This window comes from Elephantulus edwardii, unplaced genomic scaffold (assembly GCF_000299155.1).
Source record: "Elephantulus edwardii isolate Elephantulus edwardi_28Jun2011 unplaced genomic scaffold, EleEdw1.0 scaffold00203, whole genome shotgun sequence".
In the NCBI taxonomy this organism is placed as follows: domain Eukaryota; kingdom Metazoa; phylum Chordata; class Mammalia; order Macroscelidea; family Macroscelididae; genus Elephantulus; species Elephantulus edwardii.
This window is the reverse complement of record NW_006399953.1, coordinates 466,564-475,888: the sequence shown is the minus strand read 5'-3', so window position 1 is coordinate 475,888 and position 9,325 is coordinate 466,564. Positions and strand designations below refer to the sequence as shown.

The following is a 9,325-nucleotide window of genomic DNA, read 5'->3' as shown; positions in this document are numbered from 1 at the left end:
ACAGCACATAACAATAACAACAACAACAAACATGGTGTGAACAGAGAGGAATGGGAAGGATATGAACTATAATGGCGAAAATTTCTAGGTGAAAAACATGTCACTTGAGCCCTTGAGCCTGGGTTCAAGGCTCAATAAAATGGTCATTCAGTCATCCACTGCCTTTAATTTGGAACCAACTCATAGCTTCAGCGGGTTTTAAGAGGTTGTAAATCACATGTAGGAAATTGCTCATCTTTCTCCCTTGGAGCAGCTGATGGATTCGCACTGCCCATCTTTAGGTGATTATTCTGCCAGTATAAAATGGTATATATTATAAATGTTAATATTTCATTAGTTATAAAAGATTGGTAGGTTTCTGATATATAAAAATCAGTGAGAAGGGAAGGTTTTTTTCCTAGTACTTGTCAGATGGGTATGTACCCAGCTTGATGCTTTTAGGAACCATCCTTCCTGTGATGAAGTTCACACTATAAGCAAATGGCACAGCAGGCATGCTGGGACAAGGAGCACAAGGCCCAGAGTCCCACAGCACCTATCACACACTAAGGAGCAAGGAGCCACACACACGTTGTACACCCATCGATTGTGATTTTACGCTGTGGAGTGCTGACTTCCGTGTGGAAAAAGAAAAAAAAAGTGGTTCCATGCAGGTCACAATCCTTGCACTAGTTTCAAAAGGAAGAAATGAATATTCTTGAGAAAAGTTAAAGAACATTTGGGGTGGAGATGAGGGCCAATCCCTCTCAATAAGGAAGAAAACGAAAAGCGGTCCCTGAACGTGCAGGGGGCCTGTTAATGGGAACCACACAGAGATGCGTACCTGTGGCCTGGAGCAGATGTGTGAGAGAGACTGGGAGGAAGAGGTTTGAGAGACAAAATAACCTAACAAGAATGACTTTGCGTATTGATTTGAATACACTAATTTTCATTTTAACAAATTACTTTGTACAGCAACAGGTAGATAGGAAGATCTAGAAACAGGAAATTAGTAATAAAGCTATTGCTAGGTGTCATGAAGTTGAGTACAACTCACAGTGAAACTACGAACAGCAAATGTGAATCTTGTTCTATTCTGTGTCATCCTCACACTCTTGGACACACTTAAACCCATTGCCGCACTCACTTTGTCAATCCACCTGATTGAGGGTGTTCCTTTCCTTTGCCATCCACCCATCTTTCCAAGCATGATGTCCTTCTCCAAAAAAATAACCTCTCCTAGCAAGATGCCTAAAATATGAGATGAAGCTTTATCATCTTTGCCTCCAAGGAGCACTCAGGCTGTACCCTCTCCAAGACATATTTGTTTGTTCTTCTGGAAGTCTATTCAGTACGATGGGATGGATATCTAACACCACAGTTCAAGGCATAAAATATTTTTCTGTCATCTTTATTCATTGTCCAGTTTCCAGATGCAGAGCAAGTGACTCAAAAGACCATGAAAAGACCATTCATAAGTAATAGTCAATCTCAAATCAGATGTGATATTGTTGCTAGGTGTTGTCAGCTACAGCTCACAGCAATTCAATGAACAACAGATCTGAAACTTGCCCTGTGATGTACCATCTTCACAATCTCATATGCTCAAGCCCATTGTTACAGTCATTCATCTTGTTGAATCTTTCTCTCTTTCTCTGATCCTCCAACTTTCACAGCATGGTATCTCTTTTCAAGGACTGGTCCCTCCTGACAAAATGCCCAAAGTATGTGAGATGCAGTTTTACTATCCTTGCCTCAAAGAAGCACCATGGTTGCACTTTCTCCAAGACAGATTTGTTCTTTAGGCAACCCATGGAGTATTCAGTATCCTTTTCCAACACCACAATTCAAGGGCATTGATTCTTCTTCTGCCCTCCTTATTCACTGTCTAAAGTTCAGATGCATAAAAAGGCTTTAATCAAGCCATGGCATATTTGTTTGCATATATTCTAGCATTTTTTTTAATGTTTGACTTTGGAATTTTAAAAAAAATCTATCTTTGAATGCCATCACCCTGCTTGGTGTCTGTTTCACCAAATTAAAATTGTATAAGTAAATATTTTATACCATTATGACATAATGATCCCCAAAATGCATTGTACAAAGACATCTGTCTCTGTGAAATGGCTAAACTTCCTTATTAGATTCAATATCCTTACTTGCCAAAGATTTATACCTGGAATTTCCTCCTTTTTGGAAACCAAAGAGCCTTTACCATATGCTTTGGGTCTTTGATGCAGCAGAACCTAGTCCACTACCTCTTCTTTCTGCCAGCAAAACCTACTTTTATCTTGGGAGTTGATGTGCCACATCCTAGGTACTGAAACACTATTATTTTAAGCTCATGGTTCTCAACTCTGGCCACACAGTAGAATCACTTTTTTGTTGTTGTTATTGTTATGTGCCATTGAGTTGCTTGTGACTCATAGTGATCCTGTGTACAACAGCTCTGAACCCTGCTCTATCCTGAGCCAACCTCATTGCCTCTGACACACCTACTTCCATTACCCCAGTCCTCTGTAAAATTTTTTAAACCTCTCTCTGCTTGAATCCCACCTGTATATTGGGCCCAAGCATTAGTAATTTTTTCCCCAAAGTTCCACGGGTCGTTCTTTATAAAGTACAGATAGCATTGATAACCACTGGTGCAACTGGTTATGATAATTCTACTTTTTTCCCAATTTTCCCACTTCTCTTGCAGCTAAAGACCCAAGTAACTCCATTAATATCAGTGAGATTTAGAAAGAAATCTGTGGGGTACATGTGGAAAATATTTCAGCTTCCTGATAGAAAACAAGTCTAGGATTGTCCCTTTCTCTTACTCTCAGGAATATTTGGAGCTACAGTGACCGTCTCGAAAATCATGCAGTGACAAGCAAGAAGGCTGGACGTCCACATTATAAGGACCCCGACCAAAAAAAAAAAACGTCTTGGATCTCCAATAACACTATAATGCATTGCCAGCAAATTCCTCTTGTTTTGTGGGCAGGAAAGTTAGCCTCTACCTAATCCTGTCGTTATTGAATTAATTCTGTTCCAAAGACCTTAGAGGATAGAGTAAGGCTATCCCACAGAGCTTCCAAAGCTCTAAACTTTAGGAAGCAATCTGCTACATCTTCCTGCACAGCAAGCTGGTAGGTTCGAACTCTTAAACTTTAAGTTAACAGCATAGCACTTAACCACTATACTAGAAAGTTTCTTTTTCTATCCATTAAAGCCTCTGTAACTCAGTCAAACTGATAGCCATTGAGTGAGTTCCAACTCATAGCAACCCTCCATCAGGTTCCTGACCCTGTATGTTGCAATAGGAGGAGCTTCCCATCTTTCTCCCTCAGAACGCCTAATAGATTTGAACCACTGGAGACTTTAAGTCTTTTGGTTAGCAGCATAACATGCTAAAGGCTACATCATCAGGGCAGTCCCTAGAGCCTCTATTAGTCAGAAGCGGGTTTTGTTGTTCTTGCAGTTAAAGGCAACTGTAACTGACATACAGGGTAAACTAATGCAACTCTTCCCTTAAGCTTCATTTTACTCTTCCAGGATTTCAGCTGTACATAGAAGTCAAGCATACATACAGTAGCTAGATTGATAACTGCTTTGGTTCATGATAGGTGGACAAGAACATCACCAGGGAAGTGACTATGCCTTGAAAATTGCCTAATGGTCTGTCCAGGGTCAGATCAAACTACAGAAGTCAGTGTGCAGAAATACAGAGTGCAAAGGAAAATGAATTTAAATTACAATATACCTGGGTTAGAAAAATAGAGAGGAGGTGGGTGCAAATGTTGAGCTATGGGATATCTGTTTTCCAGGCTCCTTCCTTTTCTGTACATGCCCTCCGGTCTTACCAAAAACCATAATCTTTTCTGTAGGTTGAATTCATTTATACTAGTGTGCAATGGTTGAGTGCCTTCTGAAATCCCTTACACATCATCTGTAAATCCCAAGTAACTCAGATACCCAGTCAGTGCATTAATATGGATTTGTACTACTAATAACTCATCTTTCACTGATTCTTTGACCCACTTGCTGACAAAGGAGCTTAGACTATGTCAAAGCATCCTCTCCAAATATTTCTAAGTATGTTCACTCTCCTAGGTAACACCATCATATTTTCTAGGGCATTTCCACTTGACTGGAAGCTCTGGGTACCAAGTCTACCAGTGGGAAAGTGAAGGAGAATGGCCTTGTTCACTCAAAAAATGCTGTGCATGGCCTAATATGGTAAAATATAATAAAATATTTCAGTCTCTGTGTCCTCTTTCTCAGACATGGGTCTATGAATGGAACTGTACTGGGAATCAAAGGATAATTTCCATCAGTCTCTATTCTGAGCCAATTTTATCATGTGTGATTCCCTTTCTCTAATGAGTCTGTAGCATGCCATGCTACCAACCAAAAGGCCATGCATCTCTGGTGATTGGAATACACCAGTGTTCCCACAGAGGAAGATTTACAGCCATGGAAATAGAGGGTCACTATGAGTCAGAATCAACTCTAGGTGTGAGTACCATATTGTTACTCTTCACACTCCTTTAAGGATGAGGAAAATGACAAGGGTTTGTTGGTGGTGTGTGTGTGTGTGTGTGTGTGCGCGCGCGTGTGTGTGTGCGTGTGTGTTTGGGTGTTTAAATTTTTAAATTTTGTATTGGTTTGCATAAAAAAATCATATACATTTTGCTTCACACTTTCCTTCACTTATATTGTGTTTCATACAATCATTCCCATACATTGTGTTTTATAAAATTAATCACCATTGAACTATCACCACCATTAAAAAGCCATAAAGTTAGCCCCCTCTGGTATCCAGCTACCTAAACTGCAGACACACAGTCCTGCAAATCATCAACAGTTGTGGGACTAGGATAAGAAAAAGAGTGCAGCAAGACTTGAGGTGAGCAAGACTTAAGGAAGACTGGGAGCAAGACCCTGATGAGAGTGAGACCCTAGAAGTGGAGAGACTGTGACATTTCTGTGGAGAAATTGTGACAAGGTATAAGCAGAGGAGTGCTGGGATAAAGGACACAGTTAAACGTTTTTGCTGTTCTTGCCAGTTGCTTGAAAAAGAAGCTGACTTATAACTGCTCTGAGGCAAACATTGCTGGATGATTTGGATTTGACTTCTGAACTGAAACCAGAGCCTGGACTAATTGAGGATTGAGAAATTGTGCCTTGGAACTTGGAGGCTAAAATCTGGACTTGTTTTGGGACATCTTCTTTGCCTCCCCCACTCTCCAACTTCTCTAATAAACTCCACAGTACCACTACTGTGAACCTATGAGTTAACAATTAATAAACTAACACCTTGCTGCTGTTGGGGCTCTATAGATACCATGAAGCTGAGCTATGGGTTCCTTACCTTCTTTCTGCTCTAGGGCAGTGAAGGGCTGTGCTATCCTCACTCTGGCTCAGAAAGATTTCATATCCCTGTGCCCTCATGTCTCATTTTCTCCTCTTTAGGCATCTATGTTTTCAGTTCTCTGCTGGATCTTTCCCATTTCCTTCACCCACTCCCTCTACCCACCAGCTTCATTTTTATTCTATGCTCAAACTTCTCAAATAGTTACTATTATGATCATAATTTTACATGTAAAGACTTTGAGTATAAAAGTGAATGATTTTGTAAATTGATAAGAAGCAGAGATAAGAATTCCAAATCCAGTATACCCTTTTGACCATGCCACTGACATATACATCAGAGGTGCCCCAGGTCTATACAAGGGAAAGGAACCACTCTTCACTGCTGGCCTAGTGGGTAAGGACTTGTGCTACTAACTTAAAGACACATGATTCCAAGGAAGATGGGCAATCTCCTCCTGTGCAATCTACACCCTCTGAAAATCTACTACAGGGTCAGCTATGAGTCGGTTCTAGCTCAATAGCATTGAGCTCCTTGGCTTTGGTTACTCCCATTTTAAGTGGTTTGGTGGTCTGCTTCTGCCACTCATTCAGCCATCTTGACCTCTCTATATTTCTCCCTTTTCTATTTTTTGTATACTCTATCCTAAATATATCTCCCATGGGGCTTTGCATAGGGCACTTACAAACTGTAATGTGTATATGACCTACCAAAACATTAGTTACATGCAGGTTCTAACTTAGCCAGTCTGGGGATTCCTATATTGCTTGTTCTGGGCCACACTTTGGATAACAAGTGTGTACTATTAATGCAAAAGCAAAAACCCCATTGCCATCAAGTAGATTCCAACTCACAAAAACCCTGTGTAGAACTACCCCATAATATTTCCACTTCAGTGTGGGTTAGCTCCATGCTATTAGTGTCAGAGCTAAGGTGCTAAATCAAACAATACTCTGGACCCACTGAAGTTCACTCTGCTTTGTTGGACTCCTTTCTGCCTCCTGTCAGAAACAAAGCCTTAACTAAAAATTTCCAATTGTAGAAGCACAGCCCCAGGAGGTAGGTAGAGGAAGTGGAGCATATAATTTATTCATTTAATCCTTCATTCAACAAATATTTTAATTTTCTGTGCCAGGCAACCAGGCAAAATGCATTTCCTGTTCTCAAGGAACTGAGGTCCCATCAACAGCTGAATATGGACTGATAAGAACCCTGATGCGAACATGGAAGGTGCTTGCGCAATACATGGCTAGGCACTAAACTTAGCCTATGCCATAAAATAATGGGAACAACTCTGGTTTAGTGTTGTTGCTGTTGTTGTTGTTATTATTGTTGTTGTAAAGTTCTGTTGAGTTGCTTGCGACTCATAGCAACCCTATGTACAATAGCTCTGAGCCCTGTTCTATCCTGAGGCAGTTTCATCATCTCCAACACACTAACTCCCATTACCCCAGTCTTTGAGTCAACCCATCTCAAGCAGAGTGTGGGAGGCTATTTTTATGTTGAAAATGCCAGACAGTATATTCAAGATTATTGTAACAAAAATGGCTAGATGCAAGAAAGAATTCTGATATTTGAGGTTAAGAGATGACTTCTAGTCCTGCTTCTGCCCTTTACTTACATGTGCTCTTGGACAAATCATTGAACCTTTCTAGACCTCAGCTTTTTGGTCTGCAAGAATAAGATGATCCACTGCAACTCAGTTCTCTCTGAATCATAGCAACCCTGCAGGATAAAGTACATCTTAGAGTTTCTCAGGTTGTAAAAAACACCTTTTTAGAAACACACTGCCACATCTCTTTCCTAGAAAGTAGCTCATGGATTTGAACTGCTGACTTTTTAGTGAACGACCTAATGCTTAATCTACTGTCACCAGGATTGAGATGAAGTTTTACTATTTCTTCTTCATGTCCTTTATTGTCCCTTCTTCCAACTACTTCCCTTTAAGTTTTGTAAATCTCAGAGGTTTTTCCCGAGTTCACTGTTCTTCCCACTCTGTGATGATTTCATCCATTATTGTTGTTGAGTACCACTGAGTTGGAACCCACCCATAGCTGACCCTCCAGCCTGTTTGCACAAGCAGAAAATCACAGGGTTGTTGAGTGCCCATCTTTTTCCCATGGAGCAGCTGGTGGATTTGAACAGCATGCCTTTAGGATTGGTAGTAACTTCTTCCCACTCTATAATTATTTCATCCACTATTAAGAGCTTTGGCTACTATCTGTCTGACAAACCCAAATCCACATGCCAACTCACTTCTGTCCGCAGCTTTCTATGAATGTATTCCTTTTGTGGTGGACATTGCTGGATGTTCTACAGGCATGTCAAGGTTTGCTTATCCAGAGATGATCTCATCCCCTTAGCACCAATTTAGTGATTTTTCCCTTAGTTGATGGCTTGTGAGGTTCTCACCCTGCCTTTTTTTCTCAGCCTCATATGCACTAGATAACTAAGACAAAATTCAAATGCAAAAAAATCTGCTTCTTTTCCTGATAATTCTATAATGTCATTGTCATTGACCCAGTTGTACATTATGGAGCTTGGGCATCATCCTGGATTTTTCCCTTTCCTTTGCCTCTCATAAAAAGAAGCCACCAATTCCCAAGGTTTAAGCCTCCTATTTACCTCTAAAATAGGTACTTAAAATTCTCTATCCCTACCCATTTCTGTATTCTCACTGCTATTGCCTTTCACTTCTGCCCTACCTGTTTTCCTGCCTTCTGCCTTCAGTCTTAAGACTCTCTGACCTCCTCCCCAAAGGCGGCCAGAATCTGCTCATGCTGGCACCATGCCCCCTATTGATTTTTAACTTGTTGATTGCTGGTATTTTAAAAATTCCTATAGAGCAAGAAGCCTTGTGACACAGGGCCTAAATAATATGCCTTTTCATATTCAATACAACACAAATACAGAAATTCTCTTTATAGTCTCTGCTTTCAGGCAAGATGCATTTGAAATCAGCAATAATATCCCTGGTGCCACTGCCTCTTTTTTTTTTATATATTTTATTCTTATTTACAAAGTTTGAATGCGTTGTTTTTCACCAAAAATCCTTCCCATTTTCTTCACCCACCCACACATTGAATTGTGCAACCCTATGAATAACACCCTACCCCACCATTGCCTTTTTCAAATCCAGCTTGAACTTCTGGCAGTTCTCTATCAATGCACTGTTCTAAAAAGTTTTTTATGCTCTTCAACTATATTTTGCTTGCATGTGATATTAATGATACTGCTTGATAATTTCTACAGGTTGGGCCACCTTTCTTGGGTATGGGAACAAATATAGACCTATTCCAGTCACTTGGCCAGATAGATAGCTGTCTGCCAAATTTCTTGGGACAGACTCATGAGCACTTCCAGGGCGCTTTTGTTAGTTGAAACGTATCAGTAGTTGGTATTACATCGTTTCCAGGGTGTTCCTCTCCTTCCTGCATAATAATAGGTAAGAATTGTGTTAAAGGTATGTGTATCCCAATACCTTTGTGATGGGGCCTTATGAGCAACATCAACTTCATAACTCTGTACAAATGATTTCTTTTGAAGCTCTGGTGGCCTACTGGCAAGAAGCTGCGCTGCAATCCCAAAGACTCTTGGTTTGAATCCACCAGATGCTCCGCTGGAGAAAGATGACAATCTCCTCCTGTACCAATGAGATCTGATTCGATGGTACACACACACACACACATAAATAAAAAATAATATTAAGAACTTTTAAAAAAAGTTTTTTCCTAAGTCTGCCTCATCTTTAAAATAGAGATTTCTGATAGCTTCGTGGTAAGGAGTTGTGCTGCAATTCAAAGTCCAGCTGTTCGAATCCCACCCACTGCTCCGTGAGAGGCAATATGGGCAGTCTCTTCCGCTCAATTTAGAGCTTCTGAAATCCTGAATTGTTTCTGAACCAACAAACAACAATCTTTAAAGTGAGCTATGTTACATAACTATCTTTTAAAATACGAGTGATACAGAAACTTCAAAGCCACATCT

At 40.3% G+C, this 9,325-nt stretch overlaps 1 pseudogene; it reads left to right on the top strand.

Moving 5' to 3' along the window:
* Nucleotides 1-9,325, top strand: part of LOC102865736 — a 107,378-nt pseudogene that overhangs the window by 97,664 nt on the left and 389 nt on the right.